Genomic DNA, 14,978 nt, shown 5'->3' on the forward strand with positions numbered 1-14,978 from the left:
CTAAAACCTCAAAAAGTGCAAACATTTTGAGGAACATTGTTCTTGTGAAAAGAATTCACTGAATTGTGGATTGTTCAGAGAAACATTGTGATTTTTCACTTTCACAAACAGACTGGTGGAAAACTTTGTGCTTCTGCATTCAAACCAAACAAGATAAGACAACCCAGCGGCTCTTCTCTCTCCCTATCACCACCATCACGTTGGTCAGGCCACACAGAGCCCTTTCCACCAATAAATTAGTCAACATTTCAGAACTGAGAAATAAAGACCTTTCTCACTTTTCAAATTGACTGACAGGTTTTTCTGCGATGTTCCATGGAAGCTCAAATCTTGGAACAAGTCAGGCCTCCAGAGAAACAAAAAAGAAATGGAGAGAAGATTAAAATTCAGTAAAAGGAAGTAGGTTAGCTATCATGAATCTACTCTATGCTGCCAGAATGAATGATGACATTTAATGAGGTGTCATTTAAACCACAACTTCTGAGCAAATGAAAGAAACAAAAAGAACAACCTTATCCAAAACTCTTCAAACGTTTAAGCAGGTGAGTCAAACTATTACTAAGGGCCACTGTGGAAACCTGTCACATCAAGGGTCACTCACATATCATTTATGCTTTGTGCTTTAATACCTCAAAAACTAAAATCAAATACAAATACCTTAGATGTTATATATGCATTCATAAATCTGGAAGCTGGACAGGCTCCAATGGATGGATGTTAAAGCAAAATAATTATTAAAGTGTGACAACAGATGTACTTTGAGGAATGACGAGCCAACAGGCTTAACTTGTGATTGTCGTTTATTAAGTCATTAGATGATTAAATATGAGCATGTACGTGGATCTCTTGTGTTCAGAAACCAGGCGCAGCTGCAGCCAACTTCCCTGAAGAGAGTAACCTCTCCCAGTAGTTCACAGAGTTTTATATGAGAATGTGCATCCGTCTAAGCAGTTGGTGGTGACTGATATCAGGCGCCAGTTATCGTGTCTCCAACTGCCATAGGAGACAATTCTAACCACGTATCCTTGACTGGTGACTTTGCTTCCACAAGTCTCCATCTTCCAGTCCTTACCAACGATTATCACCAGTTGCTAATAAGTCCAGGAACTTTGCAGATATCTCTCTGCCAGCCAGCTCAGCACATGTCGTACAATGCTGTTTTTGCATCATTATAAAACCATGCTGGATCAGTTCTGCAGTTGTGTCATTTCAAGTTAAGTTTTTCCTAACAATGTTTTCTAAAGCCAAGGACCCTCAGAAAGAGCTGAGGCAGGGAGAACAGGGCATGATTAGAGCCTGAGTACACAGAGTTTGCTTAACATCATTCACAGTAATTTGTACAATTTAAATAAATAATAAAAGTTTACTTTAATCTCAGAGGCTCATCATGAAGACATGAGATTGATGTTATCTATCGTTACAGGTAACAGCTTAAATGGAAACGTGCTACTCAAGTTGTTCTATGAGCTGAAAGCAGGAAGTGTGCAGTCTGGCTCTGGCAGCTCAGTAATGATGAGAGCACCTCTGACCTGAGAATCACAAGAAGCTTTCTTTCATTCACCTGATGGTTCCCAGGAACTTAATTTTGATATGTAAGCATTGTGAGTATACGTGGATATGCACTTTGTTGACTCTTTTGACCTCAGCCAAATAAGCAAGATGCAGCATTACCTGGAGTTGGGGGAAATAGAGGAGGAGAGGGGAACGCACAGACATCCCAGAGGCCTGTGGGGGAAGATTTGGACAAGGAGTTTCTCACTTTCTCTGACAGTGACAGCAGTCTGAGGAGTGAGTTCATAAAGTAGAGATGACAAAGACAGGACGTAGAAATTGACATGTGAAAAACAGATGGGGTCTTTTCTGCTACGGAGCTACAGATGGTTGAATTATTTCATTCATTCACTGCTGAATTAAATTGACCTGTCTAATATAATGCAACTATACCTCTCAAACTGTTGTCTTTTGAAAAGCAACGTGCACATTTGAATTGTTACACCTCTCCCCTTTGAAATAAAAATAGAAATCAGTGCACACATAATTTGATGTACAATATAATTTAACTTAACCGCTTCAAAACAGTCAGATACATGCAGTTTAACATTTGTTTAAAAGCAACAGTAGGCCCACTACTGCAGGCATGGAGAAATTTCATAAGGAAATGTGTTGTGTCTCATTATAGCAGACATTATTATCACACAGAGAGATATTAGAGATAGAGCTATTAGTAAAGGTAAACACAGGAAATAAAGCAAACATTTAAGTGTTTTTTTTTTTTTCAGATATGACGCTGTCACGCTGGGTGAGCCATGTCTCAAACTGTGCAGTCGAAGGGGGAATTTAATATCAACACCAAGTGAAATATATACATATACAGTGATCTAGGGAAGGGGGGCTCCAGGTTCTTCGTTCAGTCTGTGGCAAAAACACACTCCATCTATAGGGAGTGCAGAATTATTAGGCAAATGAGTATTTTGTCCACATCATCCTCTTCATGCATGTTGTCTTACTCCAAGCTGTATAGGCTCGAAAGCCTACTACCAATTAAGCATATTAGGTGATGTGCATCTCTGTAATGAGAAGGGGTGTGGTCTAATGACATCAACACCCTACATCAGGTGTGCATAATTATTAGGCAACGTCCTTTCCTTTGGCAAAATGGGTCAAAAGAAGGACTTGACAGGCTCAGAAAAGTCAAAAATAGTGAGATATCTTGCAGAGGGATGCAGCAGTCTCAAAATTGCAAAGCTTCTGAAGCGTGATCATCGAACAATCAAGCGTTTCATTCAAAATAGTCAACAGGGTCGCAAGAAGCGTGTGGAAAAACCAAGGCAGCAAATAACTGCCCATGAACTGAGAAAAGTCAAGCGTGCAGCTGCCAAGATGCCACTTGCCACCAGTTTGGCCATATTTCAGAGCTGCAACATCACTGGAGTGCCCAAAAGCACAAGGTGTGCAATACTCAGAGACATGGCCAAGGTAAGAAAGGCTGAAAGACGACCACCACTGAACAAGACACACAAGCTGAAACGTCAAGACTGGGCCAAGAAATATCTCAAGACTGGTTTTTCTAAGGTTTTATGGACTGATGAAATGAGAGTGAGTCTTGATGGGCCAGATGGATGGGCCCGTGGCTGGATTGGTAAAGGGCAGAGAGCTCCAGTCCGACTCAGACGCCAGCAAGGTGGAGGTGGAGTACTGGTTTGGGCTGGTATCATCAAAGATGAGCTTGTGGGGCCTTTTCGGGTTGAGGATGGAGTCAAGCTCAACTCCCAGTCCTACTGCCAGTTTCTGGAAGACACCTTCTTCAAGCAGTGGTACAGGAAGAAGTCTGCATCCTTCAAGAAAAACATGATTTTCATGCAGGACAATGCTCCATCACACACGGTCCAAGTACTCCACAGCGTGGCTGGCAAGAAAGGGTCTAAAAGAAGAAAAACTAATGACATGGCCTCCTTGTTCACCTGATCTGAACCCCATTGAGAACCTGTGGTCCATCATCAAATGTGAGATTTACAAGGAGGGAAAACAGTACACCTCTCTGAACAGTGTCTGGGAGGCTGTGGTTGCTGCTGCACGCAATGTTGATGGTGAACAGATCAAAACACTGACAGAATCCATGGATGGCAGGCTTTTGAGTGTCCTTGCAAAGAAAGGTGGCTATATTGGTCGCTGATTTGTTTTCGTTTTGTTTTTGAATGTCAGAAATGTATATTTGTGAATGTGGAGATGTTATATTGGTTTCACTGTTAAAAATAAATAATTGAAATGGGTATATATTTGTTTTTTGTTAAGTTGCCTAATAATTATGCACAGTAATAGTCACCTGCACACACAGATATCCCCCTAAAATAGCTAAAACTAAAAACAAACTAAAAACTACTTCCAAAAACATTCAGCTTTGATATTAATGAGTTTTTTGGGTTCATTGAGAACATGGTTGTTGTTCAATAATAAAATTATTCCTCAAAAATACAACTTGCCTAATAATTCTGCACTCCCTGTACTGCATCTACTCCACGCAGATCCTCACTGATCCTCAGCCAAGAAGGATCCAGGGAGATCTGTACGAGATGGACAAACAGCTGTTTGAAGAAAACCAGGAAACACAAGGGAATGCACTAAGAAGAGACTACGCTAACTGAGGTAAGTACAACGATCCAGGGAGGAACAGTACGCCGCCCAGGTCTTAAGTACAGGCTGGAATGATCAGGAATGATGAGTCAGCAGAAGGCGCTGCCCTGGCGGGAGGGGGTGAAGACAGCAACCCAAGGCAAACCGGAGGACCATGACAGATGTTCTTTGGCTTGTGGTGGGGAGTTTTCTTCTTTGGCTCAACCAGTTTTTTTTGTCTGAAGGTGTTTCCGGGTCTGGGGTGTGCTCAGACATTCAAACTGACCCTGTCTGTGGTTCTGTTTCTCCGTGGTTGATGTCTTCTTGCTTTCTTTATTTTTTGTGTTTTTATATGCTCCCTTTTTTCTGCCTGGTGGTGTAGGGTCCTGATGAACCCAAGTTTGTGCCCCAGTGGAGTGGATGGACCACAACCAGATGTGTGCTTAAGAAAATGAACCAAACAGCACTCCACAACGGCTCACACAATTCAAACACAGCCCAAGGAGGCAAGTACAGATTTGTATATTACACTTTGCTATAAACAAAAATATTTAATTAAGAAATTATTTATTGTTGTAGCATTTTATGTTATGCATATCCTACCGATGTGATATATTTATGTGTTATAAACCATATCAGTTTAGATAGTCGGCTACATCACATTTTTGCTGATTTTTTTTAAATTTATTTTACTTTCATCAGCCACAGATAAAGCTGAAAATCACAAAATCACAAGGAATATCAACTCCTCCATTCATTTAGGTATTCAGCAAATACATTTTAGCTTTCAATGTTTTTCTGAGGAAAAGGTTAACGTGTGTTCAGCCTTTGACACTTTGGACAGTTGGCCTCAGATTATCTTCAAAGTGTCATGCTTCAAAGTTTCCCAGACCTCGAGGCACTAAAGAAACCCCAAACCACAAACATACTTAGAGATGGCGTGAGGTTGTTCCCCTAGAAAGTTGTGTTTGTTTGCATCAAATAGTCGAATGTCCTGCAGTCAGAAAAAAATGGATTACATGTTGATGACACACACACCAAAAACACATTTTTGATGCCAGATGTGTAAAAATCTAAGTAGGGTTTTTTTTATTATTATTGTTACTAATTTCCGTTATCTTAAGTCAAATGTGAGGTAATTCCAGGATTTGTACATCGGAGTTTTGTTTTTGTTTTTTGCTATATTATATTATATTATATTATATTATATTATATTATATTATATTATATTATATTATATTATATATACTATATTACTATATTGTTTTTATCTGTTGCTTTCAAAGAGGATCACGTAATAAATTATATATTAAATATATATTATATATATATATGTGTGTGTGTGTGTGTTTGTGTGTATGTATGATACGTTTCTTGAGTTTGCCAAATGTTATTGAAACAAGTGTAAAACACTGAAATTTCATCAGCAGTAATCGCAGAGTAAGGGCCTCGTATTTCTGCTGCCTAACCACAGCAGAAAGGGCAACTCTGCATTGTGTTTGCCACTTCCACTGTAGCTCAGCTTACTGGTGAAGTAACACAAACCCCACCTCCTCTGATGGACATCACCTACTGAGATGAACAGGTCTGATCCTATCTGGCCAAAAAGTAAAACAAGTATTTTCCCCAAAATGTCTAAACAGAGAATGCCGACGGCCTCTTACTCATTTCACATCCTTTTGTGTTTATTTAGTAACACTTTCATATTTGCAGAGTGGTTAACCTCAGTGAGCTGACAAACGAGGTGTGAGTCTCTCATAGGATCGTTTACAACGCGTTTCTACAACATGATGAATAATTTTGATGACCCCTTGACAAGTTTGTGTCCTGGTGTTTTTGGTGACCTTACTTATATCAGCAACTTCAGATGAAAAGGTCTTACAGAACATTTAGAGTGAACTTTGGTCTGAATGAAAGGCTCCACAAATTAAAGATCTGCAAAGATGTTTACATTAGAAAACATTAGAAAACATTAGAAAACGTGACTTTTGGTGAATCAGAAACAAAACTCATTGTCACATCTACGAGTACAACAACTGCTGTAAATGTATAAAAATATGACCCGAGTGCTCATCAAGTCCCGAAAGAAGAAAACATCCATAAAGTTAAAGAAACATTAGACAGGGTGATTTATTTATTAAAATCACAAAAAAGCAAAAACAAGTTCAGTTATGGAAATTGTATTTGAATTTCCCAACTCCTATTGCAAAAGCAATAAGTAAAGCTGAGAGCTGAAGTTTGTCTTTGTCTTTGTCTCAGTAAATGCATTTGTTCACAACTCTTTACTAACGAGGAGAAGAAGAAATGCTCAATGCATCATGGGAATCCCCAGCAGCCGAGGCCTGTGCAGCGTGACAGGGTCACCTGATCCAGGCCTAACTATATGCTTTATTAGAAAGGAAAGCTTGAAGCCTAATATTAAAAGTCTCTGATTTCCGAATCACTGTCGCTGTGATGATTTGAATCAGGGGTCTCAAACTCGTGGCCCGGAGGCCACTTGTGGCCCACGCCACCCATACTTGTGACCCCATATATTGACGTGAATAAATACAACGCAGTTTGACCCTTGAAGTTACTTGTTCTGTTCGTTGCTGAGTGCAATGTTAAAATAAGTTTTTTTAAAAGCACAAAATGGTTTAATATGTACAGCAGAGAGTACACACGTGTGAGCAGTCAAAAACTAATGTGTACACTTATGTCTGCATTAAATTTCAACAAATAGGAACAAAATTATAGCAGAGGTGCTGCCACGGGTCCGGACAGAAAAAGTGTTTAACTGGTAGTTTAATGAAAGGCTTCAGTTAGTTAAGAGTGAGAGGAAAAAATTTGTCTTGTTATACAAAATTTGAAATTTTAAAAATACAACAAAACATTAGAATTTTGGAAATGTTTGTGTTTTCTCATTTGTTTGTTTGCTTGTTTCTTTGTGCTACTTGAACACTGAAGTGGCCCTCACAGGAGACGACAGTGATAGCAGTGGCCCACAGCTCATTTAAGCTTGAGACCCCTGCTTTAAATAAACCAAATAAACCTGATATTTTAAGAATCTTTGAAAATAAAGAGAGGTTGGAGAGTGACCTATAATTAGCTAGCACAGCTGGGTAAAGCAATACTAAGACCTGTCAGGCCGGCAAGGTCCATAAACACGCAGCTGCACCTCGTGGAAGGTCTTGCCAGAGGAAGCTGTTATAGCTGCAAAGGGCGGGCCAACATCACACCGCAAAATGTTGTAGATACACAAAACGTTACTTTACAACCCTTTTTATAACATGTTGTTGAAAGAAAGATGAAAAGTTGTCTGCTTCTTTTTTGTAATTAGTTTTGTTTTTTAACAAAGGCGTATGAGGTCATCTAGCAAAGCAAAATGAATTACATGACACAGATCAGTTCAAGTGGAGGAAATTAAGTTTAATTCAATTATACTGGAGACTAGCTTGATACTAAAGCGACGTGCACCTCTGTGCGCCCTAACTTCCTGAACTCTTCCATTTCGTATCCCTCTGATAAAGCAGCAATTCTCAGATGTGGCGAGGTGGTTTTACTTTCTAAGAATCGCTGCTGAGTTCGTCTGTGTCACAAACTAACAATATGTTAGGCTTTTAGTGCGAAAATGTGCTAGATTTTGTTTTGTTTGTCACGATACCTCTTTAAAAAAAATGATCTTTTAACTTTTTGTCTTCTTTCTTTCACACGGCAGCTTGAAAACCTTCAAAGCAAAATTCGTTTTGCAGAGGAAACAAAGCCACGTTGTTATCATTTTACTTCATCAGTGGAATTCTGTGTGAGGTTTGCACCCACATTGCCACCAACATTAACAAAGTGTCTTGGTCGGTAATTCCAGGGGAATGTAATGGAATAATTGAGCAAGATGGTGTCTAATGACTAAAATAAAGATGACAAGCAATCGACCAGTATGGAAGAGGAATATTTCCCCTTCAGTCTTTTCAAAACTTTTATCAAAGACTGCATATCCCTCCTACCCTTGCTCCACTACAGTGGCTACCAGATACCAAACCAGTTTAAATCAGTTTAAGATACCAAACTCATTTAAACTTTTATTTATTACTTTGACCTAACCCCACCTCTCCTAACTGTTCCCACAGCCCGCCTCAATGCAAAAGGGATGGAGCAGCTGCAGTTAGCAAGCTGTCTGCTTTTAAATCACTCCTCAAAACTTGTTTTTACAAAAACGTCAATGTTTATTTAGTATTTATTTTAATAGGATCATTTATTCTGATAATTTATTATGGTAAGCTGAACAGAGTGTCTAGTTTCAAAATGCAAGGATGGGGATGGTTCATAAAGCTAATCTTGACACTTTATTAATATCTGTCTTCACCACAGCAGCAACCCTTCACTGCAGCTGGGTAAAATACACTTTGTATTGAACACTTCTAGTGAACTCTGAAAACTTGGTCATGCTTGTTTTCAGTTCCTGATGTAATGTTCTTCTACCAAAATCATAATGAATGCTGTTCCAGAATCTGATCAAAATTCAGAACTGATCATTTGCATGGCTCGGGTGAAGACGTGCAAATTAGAGATGTTTGCCTTAATTTCTTTCGGTCACATAAAACACAGAGTTAAGGTTCTGAAAGGCTTGATTTTAATTTCAGTTAATAAGAGAATGTTAAGTAAGTCCGAGTCTTCGGTTTCACCCATTCTCCCACTACAGTGTATTCTCCACCCCCCTTTTCTCACACAGTAAAAAGAGAAGCACAGATTAGCCCTCCGGTTGTGTTCACCTCCCACCCCTTACTTTAGTGTTCCTGGTTAAGATGGACCGGTGTGATTTAACTGCTCTTAAATTAGCACAAAAACATTTTTTGCCACCAAATTCAGTCAGTAAGCGAGTGAGTGGATTCCCACAGGTGTAACAAGGTTGATTAAAACACTCAAAATTCAATGACAGAGGTGCTCATCACTTTTATATGTTCAGGTGGATGGTCTGGAGCAGCGGTCGCCAACCTCCGGGCCTCGGACCGGTACCGGTCCGTGAGTCGTTTGGTACCGGGCCGCGAGAGTTGAGGCTCAGGTGTGAAATGTTTGGTTTTCAGGGTTTTTATCGGTTTTCAGCGTTATTTTGTTATCGTTTTGATCGTTTACTCGGTTTTCCTGGGTCTTTTCACGTGTGTTATGAGTAAATCTTCTTTTTTTCGGTACCAGTACTAGTTTTATTTTGTTGTATTTATCCGCGACACCTTAAAGGCCGGTCCGTGAAAATATTGTCGGGCATAAACCGGTCCGTGGCGCAAAAAAGGTTGGAGACCGCTGGTCTGGAGGATGTCAGAAGGCCTTGAGGCAATCAGATGTAAAACACAATATTTATGAGTGTTTTAAGTTGTAAATCAGTCAAATTGGACCCGAACACAACATGAAAGATTATTAAGCTTTTCTTGGGTGAATTTGACTTTTATTAAATGCCAACATTTATTTCCATAATAAAAGGTCAAACTTTACAGTTTCCAAAAGCACAAGTAATTACATGAAAATTAATATTTGTTCATCCAACTTTGTCTGACACATTTTATCTTACTAAACAACAGCAAGTTGCAGATTTCTATAACAAACAAATGTCAGTTACTTGCATAATTTTTCAGTATGTTTATAGGTTCACAAGAAAACAAGGGAGAATTTTTCTTCTCATTTCATTTCTCATCTCCACACATCTCCTCATATCTGCTTTCGCTGCTTGTGCCAAGACTGGTAGCTTGTGAGAGATAGCTTTTATTTGTCAGCTGCAGGTCTTTTGCCCACAACCGAGATGACAGACCTTGCCGACCGTACATACAATACAAACATCACATTGGGGAGACAGATCAGGCTCGGTAGCGAGGAAAAAAAAACATTGAAATGTGCAACACAAAAGGATAATACAGGAATGCACAGATATCAACACACCATAACACAATAAACACAGACAGCAGCATGGGAAAGAGTTCCAGTGTGTACATCTGATCTGGCACCGCTGCAATCTTTCGACTGCGCCTCCAGCTGACCCGATGTCCACATCAGAGGGGAGGTAAGCGTTGGAGGTGGCGTTGGATCCGGGGTAGGGAGGGTGTTGCGTCAGTGAGTGCTTATCAGTATCAGTATATGTAGGTGTGTGCGTGTCCATAGCTCAGCTGAGACAGTGTCCTTCGCCCTGCCAGGCTAAGTAAACAGTCTTCCAGCCAACCCAGGTGGCCTTGTAGGGAATGGGAAGGAACAGACTCAACACAGTCGTTATCAGGGTGTTGTTGTTCAGCTCCAGCCTTGAGCTCCGTAAGTCCGAGTCTTCGGTTTCACCCATTCTTCCACTACAGTGTATTCTCCACCCCCCTTTTCTCACACAGTAAAAAGAGAAGCACAGATTAGCCCTCCGGTTGTGTTCACCTCCCGCCCCTTAGTGTTCCTGGTTAAGATGGACCGGTGTGATTTAACTGCTTTTAAATTAGCACAAAAACATTTTTTGCCACCAAATTCAGTCAGTAAGCGAGTGAGTGGATTCCCACAGGTGTAACAAGGTTGATTAAAACACTCAAAATTCAATGAAAGAGGTGCTCATCACTTTTATATGTTCAGGTGCATGGTCTGGAGCAGCAGTCCCCAACCTCTGTAACTGGCATTGTGCATATAATGGCCAACAAAATAATACAACTGGTCATTCACTTAGCCCACAAAAATACTATTATTGTATTCTTAGCGAACTAAACAAAAGCATGAATCTATGCATGTCTTTTGTTTTCTCTGCTATGCTACACAGAACTGTAAAGTCCACTGTGTCCTTCTCATGCTCCAAAAGATGAAATGTATGCAAAGTTACAACTGCAGTAACAGCAGAGATATTTTATTACAAGTCAACATGAAAATAATCACTGGAAAGTGACATTTACATGCATTTACTGCTAAATGGTAAATGGACTGGTTGTTATATAGTGCTTTACTACTCTTCTGAGCACTCAAAGCACTTTACAGTGCCTGCTTAGAGGCTGCCCACTGCTTCACTGAGAGAATGGTTCAAATGCAGAGAGAGTAATTTCCCCATGGGGATCAATAAACGACATTATTATCATTACAATATGACGAACTTGTTGTGATTTGGGGCTGTATAAATACAATCAAATTAAATTTTCTCCAAGTTCTACCATTGTGCTACATTGTTACCTGTTTCACCAAGTTGACACCAAGTTGACACCAAGTTGACACCAAGTCTCAGAGCTGCTGGCTGGATAAAACCTGATTTCAGTGCACAGCCACCAAACTACAAAAGAGAAAGTATCTGACTTATTTTCCTCTGTACAGTGACGGCCAGCTCTTCACAGAGGTGAGGAAATGCCGCGACAGTCATAAGTAGTGAGATCTCACTGATATGTGGCTAGCATGAGCACAAACATGCTGTATCAGTCTTGCCACCATGTCTGGGTCCTATTGACTAAGGACATCCTGTGTGGGAGCATCACCTAATGGACACACAAGTAGGGATTCCCCAAAGTTTGGAAATGTGTCGACCCGGTGTATTAAAAAGGTGGCAAGCTATCACCTATCCACAAACTCAGTAGAAGGTTCATGCAACAAGACTTGGGACGAAAACTGATAAAGCTGTAAAAACAGTTAACAGTACCTTTGCAGGGACCGAATCTGAGCTTGAAAATACAGCCTATTATTCAATTATTTGAATTAAAATATTGACTGAAAATCTAAAAGAATATTTCAGCGTAAGCTCTCAGGTCTATATCTATTATTGTCATCATGACTGGATCCTCTACCTCCACCTCTTCATGGATGCTGCTCCCAATGCTTCTGGCTCTTTTTGTCATTTCATCCTTTTCAGCTCCTGCTACCAATAATTGTGCATCAGCACGATCAGCACGATGGGTACCAGAGACCAACGTAGAGCTTAATGCTCTGAAGGTAAGCTGACCAACCAGTGAGTCAAAAATTGTATTGTGATTCTTTTTATGTGGTGGTACTTAGAACTATAAAGAAATTCAACAAAATTATGCACAAAACCATCTTTTAAAAAGCAGTCAGATGTTATTGTGTCCTGTCTGCTTTATCTGATTACATACTTTGTTATCCAAAGTGTTTCTCTTTTCATTTAGGTTTTAGGTTGTTATATAGACGTGTAACGTAGGGTTTCAGTGTGTCAGGGGTAAAACTTTGAATTGGTGAATCAAAAGCCTCTTCTCAGGGATTCACCTGCACCATTCTCATGTAAGCTACAAGAAAACTGCTGACTTTGTGTGGGTGAAGTGCGGAATAGATAGCTGATAAAGTAGCCCATGTTGCTGCTCGGCATCTATTTGACATTTAGGTTGTCTGTTACTGCTGTTGCTTCAACTCTGTTTCTCTTTTTGACAGAAGTGTTCTGACGAGTCCAGCAAAACTGTAAGCCTACAATTTATTTTTTCCCATTTGACACCTTGTGTTGCTTGAACTTATGACTTTTCTCACCAACTTCTCTGTTCTCTGTCATTTTAATTGATTGGAGTTCAAATTCATGAGCCTGTTAGCCCTTAGCGGCCTCTGCTTTCTTTCTTTCTGAACAATGTCTATCTGTATTCCTGCTTCCTACATTATTTCCATTCATTATATATTTATATAATTACACTGCTCTTGCACTTGTGAGAAAACATATGAGTAATGATACTGAACCATGAGTAGTAAGTATTTCAGTGCACAACAAATTCTGTTCTAACGCTGGTCATTAGCGGTGGCGTTTTTATTTCCCGTGCTTTCATTCTGTGACTGTGATTGTTATATAACAGGAGGGAAGAGATTGGACTAACAACACAGCTTGCATTCATAAATCATTTCTAAAAAAAACAAACAACAGAATATAAAATTACAATTCACGCGAGGTTAAATGTGATATACAATAAGCAAACAGACTGATCATGCTTTTTTGACTGTCACTAAAAAATGTTCAAAAACGTTCACAAATGCATTTTCTATCATGCGTGCTCTATTCTGCATCTTTACCACTTCCTCTTTGCTTCCCTCTTATCTCATCTGAACTAATTTCAGCTATTCATGTGCAGCTTTGTTGACTGGAGGATGCTTGCTTTCTAATTCATCTCTTTTTTTACATACATACAGAAACACATCCTTATAAAGTGCACCCATCCACTTTCCTTCTTGTCAGTAGTTGAAAGAAGTAAAACAAGTTGTAACTCTTGCATTTGTCCTCGTACTGAACAACAGCACAAGGACAAATGCTGGTTTACTGATTCAAGAATATGATGGCTCATCTCTGTTTTCTCACTGTGTTTTCTCAGCAGTTAAACATCTCCGTAGCACAATCGGTAAGTCGGAGTTATCATTACCAAGTGCCGTAATTTTCAATCATGAGAGGTTTTAAAAGGGGTGCATGTAGATGTAGGATAGGGAGACATGTAATGAAAACGAGCACAAAGATCCTTTAAAAGTGCTTACTTCTGGATTTATACTTTGTTAGGACACAACTGGGCATGAAAGCTGCTTCATGAACTGCATTCGTCATTTAAAAAGTCCTGTTGCCACTGTGTTGTAGCAACAGGGCTCAGCTCTGTTGCTTTGTGACCACAGAAAACACTATCCTGTGTGTGGTCTCATAACTAGTTCAAATATGATGTTTATGTTTCTCAGTTATAGTTCCCATTAGGGTATAAATTGAGGTATGCTTTCAAAAATCAAGTATAATTGTGGTACAAGTGTTAAATTGAGAAAATGGGGGATGTTACAGATTTACTGTTCACTTTTAAATTCAGTCTGGGGGTTTAAACCATTTTAATCAAATTTCTAACGAATGTCTGTGTAAACTGACATTCTGACGTACTTACTATGTTATAACATGCAGGACTAAACCTGCTACATTCTGGGAGTTAAACAGCATAAGTAGGATACTTACAGCTACTTACAAGTAGGATTCCCAACGTTTGTACTAATGTTCCTGTGTTTCTCTGGAAAGAACTCTTCCATTCAGTATTTTATCGAGGGCATCAAGTTACTCAACTGTACAAACCTACTCATCTCAAACCTGTCAGAGCGCCTGAAACTTTTCTCTCAGGTAAGCGATCATGACTGTTCATTTATGTTGAACCTAAAATCATTCATGTCACTTTTTAACATTAATCTCTGTTAATGTGTTTTCCTTTAGAATATCGTGACGTCTGGGTGTGTGCAGACAGAACCGTATCAATCAATCGAACCAAAAAAGTTTCATGAGAAACTGGAAACGCTGTTTCAGTGTTACAACAGTCACTGCAAAACCTGATTCTTCTGTCGCAATACAACTGGCATCCAGATTCATTCTGAATCCTTTGTGTTCATGGAAAGTCTGGTTAAAGTGATTTGCTGCAACATTTGATGTTAGCTTATATGAAATTGTGTTCAACTACTTTTTCACAGAAAAATACTATTGTTTACACTTTCCTTTGATACACTTTTCCTATGGTAGAGACTGGCCGCATATTTAAGTTTGCTCTGTAGTTTGGGAAATAATGGACCACTGTATAAGTTCTCAACAAAAGAAAAGTCATCTTAAGTGCCCTGTAGGTCCCTGTGCCTCATAAATAATCTATTTAATCTGTCAGTGAGTAAATCAGACACTATCTCAGTATGACAGCAGTTCTTTTGTGGAATTTAACTTACTGATGCTGACCTGTTTTCAGATATGTTCTAATGTTGCTTTCTATTTATATTATTTATTATTTATTTATTAAAGTGCAAATTAAAAATGTTTACCTGTTACCGATTGTTTTTTTGTTTTCAAATATGCCATTTGGTTTGAGAACATAATGCTGATTGTAGTCGTGATTTTCTCTACACAACAATTTTTTTGCTTTCATGCTGCAATGACACAGCTCTGCCTGAGCTCTCATATTCTTCTATGGCATTCAAATATC

At 39.3% G+C, this 14,978-nt stretch overlaps 1 long non-coding RNA gene across 1 annotated transcript; it reads left to right on the forward strand.

Annotated features, from left to right (window-relative positions):
* The first annotated feature begins 11,547 nt into the window (after nt 1–11,547).
* Nucleotides 11,548–14,140, forward strand: LOC120720553. The gene is made up of 3 exons (XR_005692988.1): nt 11,548–12,480; nt 13,371–13,397; nt 14,042–14,140. It is a non-coding gene; the product is annotated as an uncharacterized LOC120720553 (long non-coding RNA).
* Nucleotides 14,141–14,978: the final 838 nt, after the last annotated feature.

The sequence above is a fragment of the Simochromis diagramma genome, unplaced genomic scaffold, assembly GCF_900408965.1.
Source record: "Simochromis diagramma unplaced genomic scaffold, fSimDia1.1 OVJJ01000585.1, whole genome shotgun sequence".
Taxonomy (NCBI): Eukaryota; Metazoa; Chordata; class Actinopteri; order Cichliformes; family Cichlidae; genus Simochromis; species Simochromis diagramma.